Source organism: Mercenaria mercenaria, chromosome 10 (assembly GCF_021730395.1).
Source record: "Mercenaria mercenaria strain notata chromosome 10, MADL_Memer_1, whole genome shotgun sequence".
NCBI classification, from domain to species: Eukaryota; Metazoa; Mollusca; class Bivalvia; order Venerida; family Veneridae; genus Mercenaria; species Mercenaria mercenaria.
In genome coordinates, this window is record NC_069370.1 from 70230415 (window position 1) to 70251045 (window position 20631).

General features: G+C 34.3%; 1 long non-coding RNA gene across 1 annotated transcript; it reads right to left on the bottom strand.

Moving 5' to 3' along the window:
- Positions 1–6865: 6865 nt before the first annotated feature.
- Positions 6866–13599, bottom strand: LOC123561336 (uncharacterized). Its single transcript, XR_006688388.2, has 3 exons — positions 13467–13599; positions 10081–11017; positions 6866–7602 (listed from the first exon to the last, which is right to left on the bottom strand). It is a non-coding gene; the product is annotated as an uncharacterized LOC123561336 (long non-coding RNA).
- Positions 13600–20631: the final 7032 nt, after the last annotated feature.

A 20631-nucleotide genomic window follows, 5' to 3' on the forward strand; every position in this document is an offset into this window, starting at 1 on the left:
CAAAATTGGACTGCATGCTGAACAATTAGTTTTTGCGAGGAGTTTGCATGTTGGCGAAAAACGATGACAGATACGTTGATTCAAGAAAATAGCCAGGTTATTTATCTTTTTAGTTAGTTAGTTTTTTTTTATTTGTTTACTTTGTTTATCAGGATATAGTTAGTGGGTAGATGCTCGTAGGACTAGGAATACCTTTTACTATATTGTGCCCTTCTTGTAAGAATGATGTAGTTGTTTTACTTTCTAACTGGGCCAAGTTGTTCGAAACTTTAACGGGCTGTAATTTAGTTTAGTTTAGTTTAGTTTATACTAATTTGTTTTAGCTCGATTGTGATGAAAGCTTTAACTCTTTAAGCTTATTGTAACCACTCTCGAGTCCGTTTCCTATGAAAACTAGTACTGGGGTCATATGAGAAGTCATGGTCGTGACCCCAATGATGCTCGAACCCACGACCACTGCATTAAGCGGTTAAACTAACCGCCTGTTAAATTTCTATTCAAGATACTAATCTTGGTGGGTGGGAAACGCTAGTATGATATTTTAATTTTTCTGTAAATATTATTTAATAGTGTTTATGATACATTTGATTTTCTAAGTTTTCTAAACTGTCGAAGTTTACTGATAAAGTTAATCGGCCGTTAAGTCAATCGCCTGTTAAAGTTTCGAAGAACTGGATCCAGTTGTTTGCAAATGTAAGGATCGTGCTGACATGTCTTGTTTATAACAAGTGAACCTAAAAAGTTACAACTGTTGGAAACATTCAGTGAATGTGTAAATTACGTTTTAACCCAGTTGGTTCTACACTACAAATATGTAGTTTATTGTAATTCAATTTTATTGATATCTAATAACATAGGGTCATTTTCACAATATTAATATTTAGACGTTGTCAACTGAATTTACCTCCAAGTCAGACTTATTTTTTATCCCATTGATAACTGGTGAAAATATTGCAAGGTCATTTAACTACGGCGTTCGCCTGTATTGTTAGATTGTTAATTGACACGAAATTCACGCGTTTTTTGCCCAAGTTTCCCGCGATATATATATACAACGCTACTGTTGTATATGAAATATAGACGGGTACAAGTCTGCTTTGCGATTGGCTCTTTACGAATTATCGTGGTCTAAGAATGATTTTCATGAAGGTTTTGTGAGTTACAAAATTGTTGAATTCCATGTGCGAAGTTTGTAAAAATCACGTTATCGTTTGGGCATATAATATATTTTGCATCTATTTATAAATTATAGCATCGTTTCGGAGGATTCTTCCGAAAAAATCCGAAGATGCTCGACGGGTTCGTAAGCAGTCGGAAAACATACTTTCGGTTTGACACAGGCAACATTTTTTGTTTATTTGTTAGTTATTCTTGAACATATTCATGACTATTTGGTCAGATCTGATGCAGTGGGCCATATTTTCAGTAAATAGGAAGTCTCAGCTACAAACTCTGGTTTTCATATAATACTCGTTCGGGTTTTAGTAATGGACCTTTAATAATTATAATAATAATAATAATATTATTACTATTATTATTATTATAAATGATAATAAGTATAAATAGTAACAAAGAGTAATAGTATCAATCCTGATAGTGTGGCTTCATGTAAGTGAATGCAAGTTATACGGCACATTTAAGCTGTGTATGAAAACTGGTCATTAGATGCAGCTTTTGATATGGTTAAGGGTGGTAAGTCTGATTTTGATCAGGTAGGGATTTGTTCGAAACTTTAACGTCTGATTATTTACTCTTATTTATGTTCACTGAGCGCTTAAAGGGACTGGCCTCCAGATCGTTCGACAACAAAACAGTTATAATTTTTTTGATATCTGAAAATAAATGCTATATTTCTTAAGAAGGCTTTAAAACTTAATTACTGACAAACTTTATGTTACAGAAACTCGTGAGAATTTGCTCTTTTTGCTACTTTTTACGATGAAAATCGAAAAGCGTTTGTCACACATTTACTCCAGGTAAACTGTCTCGATTATAAATATCTATATTTTGAAGTTATTCACTACTTCAGCTATAGCGCTATCGGTTACAACGATCGGAAAATATCTTTATTGCCGCGGCAGTCCGGGGTTCGATTCCCGACTCGGTCATCTTTTTTCTTGATTTTGAATTTTTAAAATATTTTAGAAACAAAAACTCATATTCTAATGTTCATAATATGGCCAAACTTCAATTTAAAAGAAAGATTATTTTAGCCAAATCTGGAGGTCAGTGCCTTTAAGGTATATTTGTTTTTCAATGGAAGTATTTTTAAAAATTGATTTTTCTATCCTTGCTGTCCAACCAAGACAGCGTTTAGATTTTATAAACATACTACAGAAATATTCGAAAATAATAAGTTTGTAACACTTGTCTAAGATTTACATTAGCTATTATATTTTAACTGAAATTTGTGAAATTATTATTACCTCCCTTTTGTCTGTCTTCCGCAAAGAAGATACTCTCGAAATATTGAATTCGGACGCTATATGCAGTTTTAAAACTTGTTTTTTTTTATTGTTTTTCTTTTTTGCTCAAGATTATTGAAATTATCTATCAATTGGAAATGTAAACTAGAAATTATGTTGAAATCAATGGGAACATTCAGTTTATACACTTTCAAATTTGAGAGAAGTAATTACAAAATGTATTTAAGTAAATCCAACATACACATGAAGAAGGTATATAACCACCTTTTAGAGATGAAACCTAAAAAATTCAGATTTGTCTTTACAGTTTTTTTTCTTTTTGGTGTGAAACGATAGTTAAGTGCACTAATTTACTACATATGTATTTGTGTTTTTCCTGCTCTTCGTGTAAAAGTAGATATATTTGATATCTACAAAATGACCTTCTAGAAATATCTGAAGCAAAATGGACAAAACAAAAAAGTGGGAAACCTCAGGTCGCCCAACACGACATAACCGAAATTCACTGATTTTGGGATTTCCCCAATTAAAGTCTCCACAGGTAAATGAATTGTAAGTTCAGTCTACATTCAACACTTTGAAAGAGCCTATACTGAACTTTCTTTTGTATTTTAATAAATTCAAAATCCAAGACTAGCTAAGAGTCTAAAACTCAAGAAAAATTCTGAGTGAAGGGGAATCACATGCTCTTTCTTATCAAATCCATACCAAAATTTGAGTTGAAAGAAGTTATTTAATATTTTATAATGTCAACAAACCCCTACAACATATTATTGTCCGTAAGTATTGATCTGGTACTCTTTAACCTTCGTCAATATGTTCGGACGTTTTTGTTACTTTACGCGATATTTTGTGTCCTGAAAATATCTACATTAATTAAAATAACCTATCACAGTAATTCAATGACACGGTGGCGTAATGGTAAGCTCTCTGATTCATGAATACGCACGTTACCTGGGTTCGAATTCAGTTTAGGCCATTATATTTTTCTTTTTAATTTGTATCGATATTACTTATATTCTTACATTATTCTGTGGAACGTATCATTGGCGCTAATTCCTTGAATTGTCCTTTTAATGAATGAACACTTATCTGGTCCTGAACATTCCTATAAAGACTAACAATAAATTAGACTCTTACCAGCGTAAAAATAAAAAAAAACATATTCTCGAATAAATTAAAACATGCTTTATTTCCACACTTTTAAACATTTGACTCGGGAAACTACATCACATAACACTCAAAATTTCACTTCCAGCTCCAGACCAGACACAGTCACAGAGAATTTAAAGATTTTAAAATCACTAAATTTACACTGTTCCGAGAATTATAATTAAAACAATTACTTTTGTTTCTACATAATAAAAAAGATGCCTTATTATATTAGGCATAAATCAAGAATAAGTATAGTGTCCAGTGTATTATAATCCTTTCCAAGATTCGATCCATGTATGATGATGTAAAAATTGTGATGTCATGATGAACATTACACAATTACGTCATTAAGTACTACTGTCTGTGTGATGAAAGTGGAGACAGGCATAGTTAATTAAATAATCTGTTTAGAAAAAAGCCATGCAGAACTAAAACTGGACTATGTAATAAAATTCAATCTGGAAGGAAACTGATGTAAAAACTAGTCCGTTAATATAGGAGGAGCTAATTTTCGATACCCCTAATGTTGTTATTTTTTTTTTCATTTTAGATATGTCAATTAAAATATTTTGCAACATTATATATTTTGAGCTGTTATAAAGCTTGTCTTTTTATGACATATCAAAAATCTACATTGACTTGAATTTATTTCAGGGAATTATGTGGGTTTTTTTTTCTGAAAGCTTTCTTTAAAATAAAGTTTATGCCCGAAAGTTAAAATTGTTTCCCAGGCTACACTAGTTATGAACAAAATGTTGCGACACCATTTCGACGCTTTAAATTCAGATTGATTAAAGAATATAACAAAGCAAATTGCAACTGACTGCAGGGAGGAATCGCAAAATAAAAATGACATATTATAACTGTTGATTTTTACTTTCCTGTACTTTAATCATATAAGTTTTCAGTGTTTTGGTGCGCGGATTACACATAACATTTATTCTTTCACCACATGTACATACTTTGTTGTTGCCTAAAAATTAAATAAACAGAATAACTGTACATTTTTTCTTATTTTATCTACAGGTGAAAGTACTTGAAAGTAAACCGTAGTTTAAGTGAACAATTGCTGACTCAGCATTACTATGTTTTCACGTTATCAGCAGTTTTCTGTTAACACGTAGAGAGCGTTTTACGAATCTTGTATACAAAGATAAATGCTTGTGGTAAGAAAACAAACACATCTTCATATAAAAGTAAACATGTATGAAATAATGTTTTATTTACTGAATTTCGAAGTAAAATGAGTCACTTCATATTCTTATTGTTCGTTATGCGTAGTTTATGAGTTTTGCGACAGATTTTTCACCTGGATGTAATTATGGCTGAGAAACGTTTTAGACTCAAACTTAACTAAATAACTTAACGGATTGTTTAGAAACGGATGTCTCCTGCTGTATTTACCTACATGTACAAGACAGGGTATTCTAGAGGCAAACGTCCATGTATACAAAGAAAATTATACTAAAATACATGAATGGGGAGGTTTTGATAATATGAGTTACAATCATTGTCGTGAAGGATTTTTTGTGCAACGCGAGTCGGCGCACTGATCAGGTTTGATAATTACAAAAAATCGACCAGCATTGGGATTATCCAAACCTTACCAGAATATATAAAGAGAGAAGACGCTGTGAATGTTTCAGGGTAAAAAAACATCAAAGGGCAATAACCAAAAAATTCATCCAATATAACAATATAACGGTACCAAAACTATCATATATGCATAAAATTTATGGAAACAGTTCATGGCAAGTTATGTTTTTGAGAAATAAGTTGTTACGGGATCTTTATATAAATATCAAAAGCGTTGACTGCATGCGTGGTACTAAATTCATTATTAATTTCTTATCAGACAATAACCATAGTTGAATTAAAACGTGTGAAGTTTATCTAACTTACATTCATACAGAAACATTTTGTAACATGTTATTAAATTACCTTAGCATACAAATGGATTAAACCTATGTGTCATATAATGAGATTATTGATAAATAATGGAACCGCCCCATTATTTAATATATTACAGCTCACGTACAGACATCGGAAGTCTGTTTGTTAAACAGACACTGTCAGACTGTTTTAGGGGAGTGAATGACAAACGTTTCGTAAATCTTTTAAAATATACTAATTATTCAAGTAAAAATACACATGTAATATGAGCCGTGTCATGGGAAAACCAACATAGTGGGTATGCGACCAGCATGGATCCAGACCAGCCTGCGCATCCGCGCAGTCTGGCCAGGATCCATGCTGTTCGCTAACAGTTTCTCCAATTCCAATAGGCTTTAAAAGCGAACAGCATGGAACCTGACCAGACTGCGCGGATGCGCAGGCTGGTCTGGATCCATGCTGGTCGCAAAGCCACTATGTTGGTTTTCTCATGGCACGGCTCATATACATTGTAACAATAGAAACATTGTTTCAGCATTCTATTTTAATTATTTTCACACTAAGGTTAGGACGTGTTTGATGTAGGTCTGAAGGATATCATCATCAATGCAAAGTAGTGAGAGAGCCTATGAAATATAACATATATATATAATAAATATCATTTCTATTCCAAAGATATACTATAGTAACCTCATATCAATTTCTTAGGGATACTATGAAGATGATACCTGCTTCCGGTATTCTATTTTTTGAAAATATATCAATTCGTCTGGGACTTCCAAAAGGGATTTTCTCTTTCTGTTTTAACAATATCTTATCTAACGTTTATTTTTTTGTTCACGAATCAAGATACTTCAGGAAATGTAATATTGGCTAACAAAGACTTAACTTTGTTAGTTAATAAATAATGACTTCTTTAGCTAGAGAACAAACCGCATTAAAATTACGTGTAATAGGATAATTTTGTCAATTCATACAGGAATAATATTTACGATTTACATGGCTACGTTCAAGTGTGAGGTTGTCATGATGATAATTTTTCTTTTTAACAATTTGAAACAGTCTTTATTAAAGGGATATGTCATCGGTCGAATATAAAAATCATACTTAATTAAGTAGCAACAAAAATTAAATACAAAAACATCAAGACGCAATATTATTTAAGTGTGTATATATGAGAATGATATAATAAGCAGAACAGCTAATTGTGTTCTATTTAACATTTCTATTGCACGCTTATGAGAAATTTCCCAATTATTTTACAGCCTACCAAAGTATTTTTGTATGCAAATACTGCAAACACTCATTGAATCACTTTGCTCACTTTTTTATTTTCAATTATGACTAATGAAAGCACTTTCTAAATAAAAAAAGACAAAAATCTTCAGGCGAGCCCCTTTAAATTATTGTCATTATTTTTATTACGACTCCAAACTACCGGTACTTTTCGTTTATTATGAGCATTATTGTTGCTAATGTTATTGTAATTTTGTTGTTATTATTATTACTTTTACTTTTATCTCTTACAAATGTATTATTATTCATATTACTGTCCTTAATACTATTAAAGTATTTTGTTAATGTTTTTATTATTATTATTATTATTATGACAATTTTTTCACACTGGACTAACAAAAATATTCAACAAAATAAATTCATCCTCTTTAACATAGTTGTTCTTGATTTCAGTTTCTTCTATTTGAAGCAGAAGTGGAACGACAAACCCCTGTAAGAGACTGATATAATATAAGTCATTATATTTGGGAAATATTCTTTGATAAATTAAATATTAGTCAACAAGAGGGCCATGGTTTTCCTTAGTCGCACACGACCTAACCAGCTTGAGAAAAATCAATATAAAGAAAATGTTTAGGGGAGGGTTTGGTAAATATTCATCAAAGAGATTTCATTTGCGGATGGAATTTAAATGTACTGCTATTGTGATCCCTCATCTCTAGCTTCCTTCGTCAGGCCGTCTGTAATCCATTCGTTTCAATTTCTTCTAACGAAATCTCATCTGAAACCATTTCGTTGAAGTTGGTGAAACTTGGCGAGGATGTTCATTGGATAGCCTTCTTCCATATTTACTCCAATGGTTCATCTAGACTGCACATAGGGCCCATCAGAACTAAAATTAGAAAAATCCTCAACCATTATCTCCTCCTAAACTGCTGGTAAAATTTTATAATAATTTTACAGAAATGTGCATTAAGTGACGTTTTACAATATTGTTCAGATGATTACAATTTATCAGTTAAGGACATTGTCTCATCTTGGGCGCATTCATTTCCCCTATATGTATACAGTTTGGAAAATGTGAGGTAAGTGATACTAGACATAACGCTGGCTAAGCAGTACAAAATCATTTTCCGACAAGTTTGTAGCTTTGCTAATTTCCTAGATTTTTTTCCAACTAGAATGTTATGGTGCTTTACTCGTTTAGTTGATTAATTGTAAAAAATAAAGATTTATGTTTACTTTATGCAGAATCATATATTGTCTGTCCCCCACACTGTTCCCCAACACTGATTCTGATTCGTCAAAAAGTAATTTTAGAAATATTTTCTTGTCAGTTACTGTCGGTCCAATCTTACATGATTTTCCAAAAAATGTACCTCTTGTAAGTTTACCAATACTGTTCAATTTTTCACATTGTTAAGAAACATGGCCGCTTCGGGGCGAGGTAACTTTTCCCTATAACGTCCGAAGTGAGAACTTTAAAAATCTTCTTGTCAGAAACTGATAGGCCGATTTAAAATAATTTAACACAAGTGTTCTTAAGGTAACTTTCTACCAACCATGTTCAAATTGTGCTGTTCGTAAAACACAAAACATTGCACCCAGAGAGCATAATCAATGTATACCCTAGAAAATTTGAAAATACTGTTCGCCTGATTTTGAAATAATCACAGAAATATTGACCTTCTACCAGTGATGCTTAAAATATTCTGGTTCGTCAAACATGGTCGCAAATGTAAAATATAAAAGAACTTTTCACTTAACGGACTGTCGGGCTTTGAAAAAATCTAATAGAAATGTGCCTTTGCCTTTTAATTTATCAGCCTGGTTCCAATACTCCCGCTTTCATAACTTTGGGTATTGTTTAATCACCCCTGCTTTTTAATTTTGTCTTTCAGCAATTCCAGGCTCCATAACCTCAGATCCCCTTTCTAAATTCCAGTTTGTTTAGTTCTGCCCATTGTTTTCTCGTTTATGGCATACCCATTAATTTAACGGGGGACCATATGTCGCTTTTCATGGAATTACACGCTAGTGTATCATTGAAGTTTCCATGTGCACCGCCGTACGAATACATCTGCGGATGTTTCTAAATTGATTTTTGTATTTGTAGTGTGTGTAAATGTTGAGTTCTGCTCAACCCAGTGCTAGAGGGCATGGACTGTAGCATGCATTCCCACTACCGTCCATGAACAGGCCCAATCAAAACGAGCCTGCAACATTTTTGTGCTTGTCGTGTTGAGCGACCTGTGGAGTTTCCACTTTTTTTTTCTATTTGGTTATCCTCTACAGAGGTTGTTCAAATCATTCAGAGGGAGCATGGTCACTTGATCAAATATTTGTAAGATGTGTGAAAAGCTTGTCAAAAGAGGATACAACGCGAAAATCGTAAGCACATTGTACGTTTGGCGACTGACCCATCTACAGTTAGTCGCTACGCTTTCCTCTTTGATGGCGCGATGACTAATAAAGTGTCAGACTCCGTAATGCTTTTTTCCTAAACCATACAAAAAAACGGACGGAGAGATTGGAATTTTGTCTTGCAGCTTGCTTAGTCGTGCCCTTAAAAGTTAGACTTTTGGTGCTCTGACGTCAGACAAGTTGTTGAGTACATTGGTGTAATTATACCTTAGATTGACCCTGTGTATATGTTTTACTTTATATAATCTGCTAATTTACCACTAACGCTAGAGCCCTTCTCAGCGGGGACTTACTGTATTTTTACTGTCTTGTCTAACTTGTTGAAAATAGGGTTAGTGCGAGGTTGGCTTGCCCTAAACGCGTTTAAACCCCCAATTTCCTTTATATAAATTACTGAGCTTCCGATGCGGTGCCCCTATTTTCAACATGCTTTTTGTCTATCTCGTATTTTGTGTTGCGTATGTTGTCTTGTTTGTTGTTTGGATGCTCTGTGCTTCCGAGAAATCTACCCTTACCTTTTATCTTATAAATGACTCTGTAGCGGACCATTTTGCCAAGACTGTTCATATTGCTTGATTTGTTAAAAATAGGCCCGTGATAGGCCGTGGTAATTTCTATATCTGAGCTGTGGAACTCAGTTGAGCAATCTCGTGCCATTACGCCCCTTATGTTGTTTTATTGCCATGAAAGAGATTTTATGTAAAGCCTGTCGACATATGACATTACTGCCTTTAACAGCACTTCACGCTATCTGGACGATATGTTCAACATAGATAATCCGTATTTTCCCCTTTGATAACACGTATCTTAGAGAGTTCCAGTTAAATAAGTAAGCTAACGATGCGGAAACCATCGTGATTTAGATTTACATGTCTCCATAATAATAGAATACGTTCTAAAGTGTGTGACAACAGAGTCGATTTTTGGTATTGTTAATTTCTCTCACCTTGATAGAGATGTACCCCGTCCAACATCTGATGTGCCATATATTTCACAGCTTTTAAGATTTGCTAGAGCCTGCAGTTAACCTTCGTAAATATAACTGCTTCTTCGGCAGGGTTACCTTTTTTAATGCTTTGTTAATCGTTTCTAAATTTTTTAACTTCGTAATTAAATTTTGACACTTGCAACAATGTATATCACAACCTGACTGCTATGGAGATGTAATTTATAAACGTCGTTAGATTCTCGGGCATAGCTATTTCCGATCATTATTCACGCTCTAATGAAGAAGGCTCTGGCCGTACTGTTCTGCGACACACTGCATGTTTAATGTTCACAAACCTTTTTTCACAGTTTCTCTTTCATTGCGGAATGACGTATCAGGTGTAGGTCTCCTTGACAGCTTTGTATTTAATCCTCGAAGGGACGGAATGATTTGATGATTGTCCCCTGTATCTTGCTTCGTCGTGAATTGTGATTCTCTTGGTGCTCTGACTTCTGCAAAGGCATCAGGTACATATGGTTATTGTTTCATGGGTCTTTACATGAGCATATTTATGTTTACAATGTGTTACTGTTGTTCCTCCTGATTTTGCCACTGATATTTCTGGAGTCAGCATCTTGTTTTTTTTTTCAATTCTTATCTGGTTAAATTTGTCATTCTATCGTAAAATGATATTCACCGATTAATGTTCACAAACGAATCTTCATTTGCGGTTTGAATAAATGCGGTTTGAATAAAAGGATTCATAAACAAAATTAAAATTCATTTGAGTGCAAGTCTTTTTATAGCATATCCTAGTTGAATAATCATATGTCTGTCAAGAATGCAGCACATTACATTTTAATATTAAACTGTCTGTTTATTCATTGTTTTTGTCACAACGCTCTTGACCTCTTCAAACACTAACTCTAAACAGTACGTTTTCAAGGACATCCCTCTGAAAGTAAAAGCAATAACGTAGTTGGGAACATAAATTTGCAACACAAAATATTTTATTGTAAACAGGGAAATGAACTGACCTGTACCATTACTTTTAAGCCACTCGTTTACAGTTTGGGAATCTCTTTTGACCACCTGATCTCCACAGAGTTTGAAGTGTAGAATAACGTAACAGAATCGGGTTTCAATATTAGTGCAAACCCATGCAGACTGTTAAGTCTGTAATGTAATCAGGCGGTTTACTTCTCCACTGACTAAACGTTTGAGTTAGGTTTAACATACGTTTAATAATGTACTTTTAATGTGTACATTCAACGTGTGATAATTAATACCAACAGATAGAGGCTCGTCCTATATGGTTTTCCCCGCTGGGTTCTCGTCCAAATATATCTCCGTATTGTACAGAACAATGTTGAGTCTTTGTACAGCAGGCATTTTTTTTCCATCTTTGCAATACTAGAAATTGTGCATATCATATGACAGACTGAGCCAATACCAACAGTGCCGTGATGAAAAATCAGGGTCAATTATGAATGATAAGGACCATTAAGAGAAAACTGGGCCAACATGGAATTCCAAAGTTTTCATTGGTTACATAAAGGTGGGCAATATGAAGCTGAATAATAAAAGTATCATTAAACGAATGATTTCAATTGGCTTTATTATTTGTTCTCTGGCAGTCGTATTGTCTGCTAGCTTTCGGTATTTTTGGCCAACAAGACCAACCTTGGACATATATCAAGGTTAATTTGACATAATTTGATAATAATATTATATCACAATGTAAAGACATAACAAGACTATGGCCAGATTGTTTTCAAATACATCGCATGTTTGACGTTCGTCTTCTTTACAGTTGGACACTGCGGTTTCCTCTTTATGTTTGACGGAACAGATAGTGGACCCTATGATAGGCGTTAGTTCAGGCACGTGTGGGTGCCTGTGTAAATTCACAAATACAGTCGAAACTCGATATCTCGAATTTCAAGGGACTGTGCTTTTTATTTCGAGATAACCAAAATTCGAGTTATGAGATGGGACGTATGGACGAAATGATGAAAAAAGTTTGTTAAGTTACGAGAAGTTTTAATAAAAAATAAACGCTGTTTCCGTGATGCTGTGTATACGCTGTCGGCACTATACACGAACACGATTCCGTACAGTTTGTGTTTACCAAAGTTTTCACTTTTTTGAAGAATGAAAATGATACTAAACTCAAATGTTTTTAGCAAAGTTCCTTTATGTACCACGTTTCTCTCTCAGGGGATTGACAGCATTTCGATCTGACATTTTAAACGAATGATACATTCCCCCAAGAAGTTAATTTTTATACATTCTCATCGCGATTACCTCTAATTAATCCTTATCAAAGATCCCAGCTGTTTAAACTAATTAATTCATAATGAAAAGCAATTTTCATAAGGTCTCAAAAACAAATGACCGCTGATTAAGAATTCTAATGTTTACATCAAACAATTATAATTAAGGCACGTGCAAACAAGTATGACATCATCTCCCTTTGATTATCGCCGCACCTTTGATATGTCGGCATCGCGACTCTCTGGTTAGGCAATAAACATGGACAGGTGTTAAAAAAACCAACCACATTCACAATGAAATGTATGAAATTTTATCACATATTTTCCTCATTTCGACTTACAGAGTTTACAATGCACTTCAATTTTACTGACGGGACTGAAAATCCCTTTCGACACATCCGGAGTCTCGGTAAGTCAAATGTTGACGTAACCGGAGTTGAATTACATATATAAAGAAGTAAATTTGACGGGACTTGAAAATTTCTTCGACTTAAGCGGAATTTCGAGGTAAGCGAGTTTGAGATACCGAGTTTCGACTGTATTATGTAAGCCAGCGGTACGGCTGAATTCTACATACCGAACGAAGTTGCCTTGTTCTCGGTGCTTCCGAGGGATCTACTTTTCAGATTTTATTCAGACGCACAAAGGCGACAGGCAAGGAATTCGAAGTCAGCGAATGTAGGGTCTAAAATAAGTTGTTTCTTTACAGTAACGCATATCAACCTTCAGCTAAAATTCTCAACTCTAGTTTTTATTCAGTTTTGTAGCAAATTTTTCAAAGTGTTTTAAAGGGGGATAAATTGAAATGGGCATTTGTTTGCTTATACAATCTCTAATGTTTTCTATTCATTAGCTATAACGTTTGTGACTTATGTAACTTTGATATTTATGATGTCCTCTTCAAAGCAAAATAGACTTAACTACCCTACCTACAAATGTTGGGGACTTTACCCCAAACAAACTATTTCTTTTTTAGGCCAAACCACTTGGCAACGAAAGCCCCACATCGTATTTGTACCATTACTGATAATAATAAGTGAACACATCAGTCAAGGATACCATTCTCGTACAATAATTGTATATAAGTTAAGATAAGATATAATGATAATTGTAATAATTTTAACATACCCGTTCAGTTTGGAAAATCGCAGTTTTGTAATGTCTTAAACGAAAAATACATTTACAAAAAATGTAGCTCCAATCACCACAACACAGCGTATTTTTGAGAATGAAACACTTCCGTATCTGCCGCATTCAAAAGCTTTCTCGAAAATGGCTCAAAACCGAAACCAGGATATGGAGGATATAACTTAGGCCATGCCAAATTAATAGTATTTCGTTTGGAACGACCTCAACGAAAAAACAAAACAAAAACAAACTTAACTGCTCGCAGGTACAGAAAAATTATTCGATTTTTCTTTCTTTTTCATTGTATGGCCATTCCACAACAGCAAAATGTTCTGTAAACAAGTTTAAAAAAAAAACACTACTTTTTTTAAAAGACTGACCATGATCTTTAACAATGGGCCCTTCTATGGTCAGGGCTATTTCTATTCATTGGAAAGCGAACAGAATATTTGATTTCAAAGCAATTCAATTATAGACTTGAAAATCTGCACACCCAGATTTAAACTTCATTTTATTCATGAACAAATTTTTTGTGAACCAGTTGTTTAATGTTATCATAATTTTACAGTAATGAACTGTATTAGAAAATTTATCACTTGAAAAATAGGTATAAAATGCATACAATCCCGAAAACAAACGACTTCAGTGAACAATGTCAAGACTTTGTATGAGTAAGTGATTAGATTAGTTGACTTTGAATCACTCCTGTATTCACCTATGGATTCAGATTTTTAAATTTCCAATCTGCTGACGTAACTGCAACTTTGTTTAGAAGTTTCTTGAAAAAGAATATAGTCAGGTAAGAACAAAACTTAGTGAAAATATTTGTTAGGGAAATTATACTTGCACCTGAATATTCAGCCTAAGAGAGCAACATTATAGGCAATGAGGCAATGGGAATGTTGAAATACCCTGTTTCAAAACTCTCTTTTGTAAATTATTTGTATGCAACAAAATATACTTCCAAGGAAGATTTATTGTAGTTTACATGATTGAAGTTATAGCAGATTTGGCATTGGATTCCATCAGTGAGTGCAAAAATAATTGCTCCTGCATTTGACGAAATGGCATATTTGGTTATGAAATATTTGTTGTACATCAGAATAGTCACCACATTTCTACAATAATAAAACAAGATTGTACACATGTTGAAACTGCAGTAGTCATTTCTTTAATCCACCCTACATTAAGCAGTTGAATAAATATTATCTTTCTTGTCATTAAAATACGTGAAATAACTGTAAAAATAAACATAAAAAGTCAAAAATTAAGAGAAAGATATTAAACAAAAATTTCGCTCTATCAATCCATTTTTTTAATTTGCCGACCAAATACTAATTAATTTGGCATAACCTTACAATACATAAAATGATAAACCTCCATAAATCACCTTGACACAACCATTACTCTAGGAAGTGTCTCGGTGGCATATTGAAACTTGTACTTACTCAACAAAACTCATTTTTATGTGTCGTCATTGAAGAAATGACGAAATGATGAGTTAACGACGCTGAAAAAATGTATTTGTTACTCGACGTAAATACTGCTAAAAACAAATCAAGATGCCACTAAACATTTAGAAATTTGACTTTATATTTTTTTGTGAAGAATACATCAATATATGTAGACTATGCGGCGATTGGCGCAATTAGTTTTTTGTTAACAATTTCGTAGAATATAATGAAGTGCTTTGGCAAAGAAAAAATATAATGCGCAAATACCAACTTAATATTTTCACATGTGAACATTTTTCACAGTTCAGATATTGTCTACTATAAAATCAATACAAATTTTATAATATACCAGAAAGAAATCTTGACATTTTAATGTACGTATTCTTTAAAAAAATTACTGTTACAGTAATATTACACATTTTATGAATTAGGTTAACACTTTTGATTTGTGAGTCACCTGTGAGACATTGAACAGCTCTTATTTTAATGCCAGACCGACACGGTTCTTTTCAGTAACAGGGCCTGCCTATGACAGAACTCGAACCTTCGACCTCCCAGATGCGGGACACGTGCCTTACACATTAGGTCACCTCAGCTAGGAATATAAATAAACCTATAAGCACAACCTCTAGAAGCGTAGAATGCAGCCAAGCATTAGTAGACTCGGACTGATTACCTGTTCATGAGAGGTAATGAAAAGTACAGCAACGATCACCCCCTCTAGCAGTGGCTTAAGCATACCTCTTTACCAGATTATGTATAATAGGACTGTGCCATGTTTTTTTTTTGTTTTCTTTGTTTTTGTTTCCTATGTTTTACCAAACCAAAGGAAAAAAGCCTGCCCTATATTGATTTATATCTATATTAAGTTTCATGGGTTACTTAGTTGTAAATTTTAAAACAATTAAAGGGTCATACTCCGCAGTTACTAAAGAGACCTTGATGAAAGATGTTATTGATCTATAAATTGTATAAATTTCATAAATTTCATGAAGATCAATCAATGGACTACATTGTTATGTGGAAATTTATGGATTTTAAAACAATTAAAGGGCAATAAGTCTGGTTACTAAAGTGAACCTATCAAAATCTGCATGCTCGCCATTTGTGTACAGTTTCATGAAGATCCATCAAAGGTTAGTTGGATACAGTCAATAATCCCTTTTTTTACAAATTAGAGGGGAAAACTCTGCTTTTAAAAGGTCAAGAGGGATAATACTAATAGTTAGCAAATGTCATTTACTATTCAGTAATTGTGTGAAGTTTGATGATTCTTGCTAAAATACTTTGTGAACTATGATCATTTTCAATTTCGGACGGACTGACGAACTACGGGACGGACAATGCCAAAACAATATCCCTTTGCCTTCGGCAGGGGATAATAAACACTAAATGAACTACATAGTCCAAATGACCAGATAAAATAATAATACTGATATCCTATACAGCCAAAATCAAATCAAATTTCGCAAAATAAAAATTTTATTGCACAAAGCAACGGGTTTGGTGAGAACATTATCACATAGTATTCAAAGTTGTTTGCACACGTTTTATCTGTTATAAATAACAATAATTATGGTGTTACGTTTTGGACCATCGAAACTTTAATTTCTGAACTTCTTATCCCGAAATCACAAAACTACGATGATAAAATTCTAAACTACGATGGTGTTAGCCGAAATCGCGATCGTAAAGCTCGAAACTATGACGATGCATTATCACCACATTGTATCGTGCATGTTTTCATTATTACGGTATCGACCTTTACCATCTAGGTTTCGACTTTCACCGTCGTAGTTTTGTCTTCCTTCATCATAGTTTCGATTTTCCCCACCGTAATTTTGACTTTCATTTTCGCAGTTTAAACTTCCGACTTTTTGGCCGTGTTTCGACCATCACTTGACTTTCGCCTTCTTGTTGTGCATGCAATTTGCAAATTAAATATATGTATGTAGTTAAACATGTATACCAGTATTGCAGTTGCAACCTGGCTTCGTTCTTTACATTCGTTTCAGTTGGCGACAGTTTAAATGTTATGCCTGCATAATAAAGTTAAAAATAGATAACCACTGAAATGACATATGTTTACAAACGTTAGCGCTTTATGCGCACGTGCATGCATGCACATCGTACAGTTTTTGCAGGCAGCGCCAGTAGTGACAGTAATTCAGTCCAATTTTTGTAATTTGTAATTTTTGTCCAGTTACTTATGCTGCATTTGTAATAGATCAGCTGATCGACAATCATCCTGTTGGGAGACACATTAACGTCAAACTAGAAATTTACCGCCTCGGTAGCCTAGTGGTAGAGCGTCCGCTTCGAGTGCGGGAGGTCGTGGGTTCGATCCCTGGCCGCGTCATACCAAAGACGTAAAAAATGGTACTACTAGCTTCCTCGCTTGGCGCTCAGCATTAAGAGGATAGTACTAGGACTGGTCAGCCCGGTGTCAGTATAATGTGATTGGGTGGGGTATCATGTCGTGTGTCTACGGCGTGATATTCCAGTGAGGCAGCACTATAAAGTTGGGCATTGTGCTCACTGCTACAAGTAGACACCGTCGTTCATATGACTGAAAAATTGTTGAGAAAGACATTAAACCCGAACACACACAAACTAGAAATTTATTGACAATATCTCTGTAGCGTTAATAAAAAGTTTTTATGAAATTGCACAGGAGGACGGAACTACTATGATAAAAGTCGAAACTACGATGGTGATAGCCGAAATAATTATGGTGAAGTTCAATACTATGATGATGAAAGTCAAAATCACGATGGTGAAAACACGGAAGTCGAAATCACGATGATGAATATCGAAACCAAGATGGTTAAAGAAGAAACTACGATATCGAAAGCAACCACGATGATGGAAGTGGAACCCTGGGGAAGAAAGCTGCAACCACGATGGTGAAAAATGAAATCATATGGTATTTTAGTTTTAGTTACTAACTTATTTTAGTTGGACTGTGAAGAAAGTTTCAATCTTGAAACCAGTGTTGAGTCCGCTTCTTGGAAAAGCTAGTACTGATGTCATATGGGAAGATGTTGTCGGGACTCAAACCAACAACCCCAACCTTAACCATTAAACATGGTTCCGACTTTCATCGTGGTCTTCAAAGAAAAAAAAAGAAAAAGCGCTTTTGTCCAAACGGAACACCGTAAGTAAGTATGTTTTGCTCAATACCAAAATTTATGTTTTCTAGGGTGTGTGTGGGGGAGGATGGGGGGGGGGGGCTACATGTGTGCCTGCCTGTTGTCTATCCGTCCGCATATATATGTCCCGCAAAGTCTGGATCCCTCAATAACTTGGAAAGTAAATAAGGTATTATGAAAGTACATAGGGGAAATAAAGGAGATTTTGAACGTTCTTTTTCCAAAACAAAATTCTTGAATGTTGACAACAAATATATATATTATAAACCATAACAAATATGAATTTCTTTGGTAACTTTAATAAAAGTACCTGAGGTTTTTTATCTTTTCAACATGAAACATGTATAGAAGGTAGTATAAACAAGAGGGTCGTGGTGGCTCTAGGTCATTCACCAGAGTTTTACAGGTTGCTGAAACAGTTTTTGCAGAGGGTCATTCAAGAAAAATATCTGTGAAATTACATTTAAACGAGGTCAGTATTTTCTAGCGAAAACATGTTTACAGTTCCAAGCAAATAAATACAGGCTGAGTATTAGGTGTTGGGGGTATTATGTCAAAGGGGATGATAACACAGGACGCTAAGATACAATATTACAAAATAGTAAAAAATGTTTTTGGTTGTGTTGGGTAATGTGGGTGAGAGATGGTGACATGATACTTAGACAACAACAAGAAACTCTATCAGCTTGTAAAAATAAATTGGTTTGGGGCAAGGGTAATGTAGGCGCGGGGCGGCGCCGTAATAGTGTGTAGGCAGAGGGGATAACGTGTTACTGGGAGACGATATTAAGAAACACAAGAAACTAAAAGTGGGGTTGAATTGGGTTTGAAGGAATTTGGTAGAGATTCACCCAAGGAAAATTTGTGTGAAAATACTTTTAATTCGGGCCAGCAGTTTCAGTGGAGAAGATTGTCAAGTTCTTCATTGAGCTATATAAAGAAATCGAGCTCCGCCCAAGGCAGCTAAGTGTTTTTGAGAGATCAAGATTGCTTGAAGAAATTTGAACTAGATGGTCACCCAGTGAACATTGCTGTCAAATTGTTTTGAAATTGGACCAGCGCTTTCAGGCAATTTTTTTTTAATATGTTCATATAGCCGTACTGAGAAAAGAAGCTCTGTCAGCCGTGTTTTAACTAAACAAAACAGAATGGTTTAAATGAATTTGACTGTAAAAGTTAACCAAGAGACATTTGTGTGAAACTATTATGAAACTGCAGAGGAAATGTTTGTGTTTTCCCCCATAAAATCTTATCCCGCTGTCAGACAGACATGCTTTTTGTTACCAAGTCAACATGATATGAAAGAATTCGATAGAAGGTCACCCAAGTAAATTGCTGTCAAATTATTTGGAATTAGGACCAAGGGTTTCATATGATTTCGAAAATTTCTATTTAGCCATATAGAGAAAACTAGCTCCGCCCCTGGCGGCCATAGTTTTTAATTGAACAAATCTATATGGGAAAATTTGGTAAAAGTTTCAGCGGTTTAGGTGGATTTGTCCTTAAATGAAATTTCGGACGACGGAAAACGGAAATCTAACGACCCTAAAAGCTCACTATGAGTATATATTAATACGTTGAGTCAAAACTGGCATACATCCGTTCGTCGGTCTATCTGTTTCTCTGTATCTGTAAGTCTGTCATAAAATGGGTGAAGAGATCATTTTAAAATGCATGAAACCACAGAGAAGGCTTTATAGAGACTACGTGCATTATCTCATTTTGTCCATTTGCCTGCCCGTTAGTGTAAATATTATATTTGCCCGTGTTTCAGTCACTAACGATTAATCCTGATATATCTTTCAGATTTAAATGCAAGAGATTTATCTATGAAACCTGTGGAGAATAGTCAGGTCCTTTCACTCGATTGCAATAAATTTAATAGCGCAAATTAGATAACAGGCAAGCCATTTCAATATTTTTGCTACATTTAAAATGGTGAAAGTTTATTCTGGAAGGAGACAACAATCCCCATTCCAAACAGTGATATATTTCCTACTAACTGAAAAAAAAACCAAAAAAAAAACCACAAAAAAACTGACTTACTGAAAGACATACATGCGTATGGTCAGCTAACTTATACAGATCTTATTTCCCAATAGATATGTAGAAACAAGTAATGATTGTAAAGTACTATTATTACAGGGTACCTGATACAGTTTTCTTTGCATTTGAAAGTCCCTGCAGGTAAAACAAATAAATGTAAAGTCTATTACTGGCCACAATGTCTCAATAATCAACAGTTATATCATCATTAAACCTAATGCCAGTGATCCTGGTACCATCTGCAATCAAATGTAATAGTGTGGACATATTGCAAGAGTACCAAATTCTGTTGTTTTCTATAATCTCGTTACCAACATGAATAATTATACGTCAGCCTTGGATTTACAATTTATGTTTTCATGAAACAATAAGGCATGGTTCAGTATACCAGTTTATGTAAAAAAAACCCATTCTGATAGTTTCTAATGATGTGATCAATTAACACATAGTAAATGCGTGATAGATTAAGACTGCGTCTGTCCATTCTGAAGAAAAATGACAATTATTTGACCT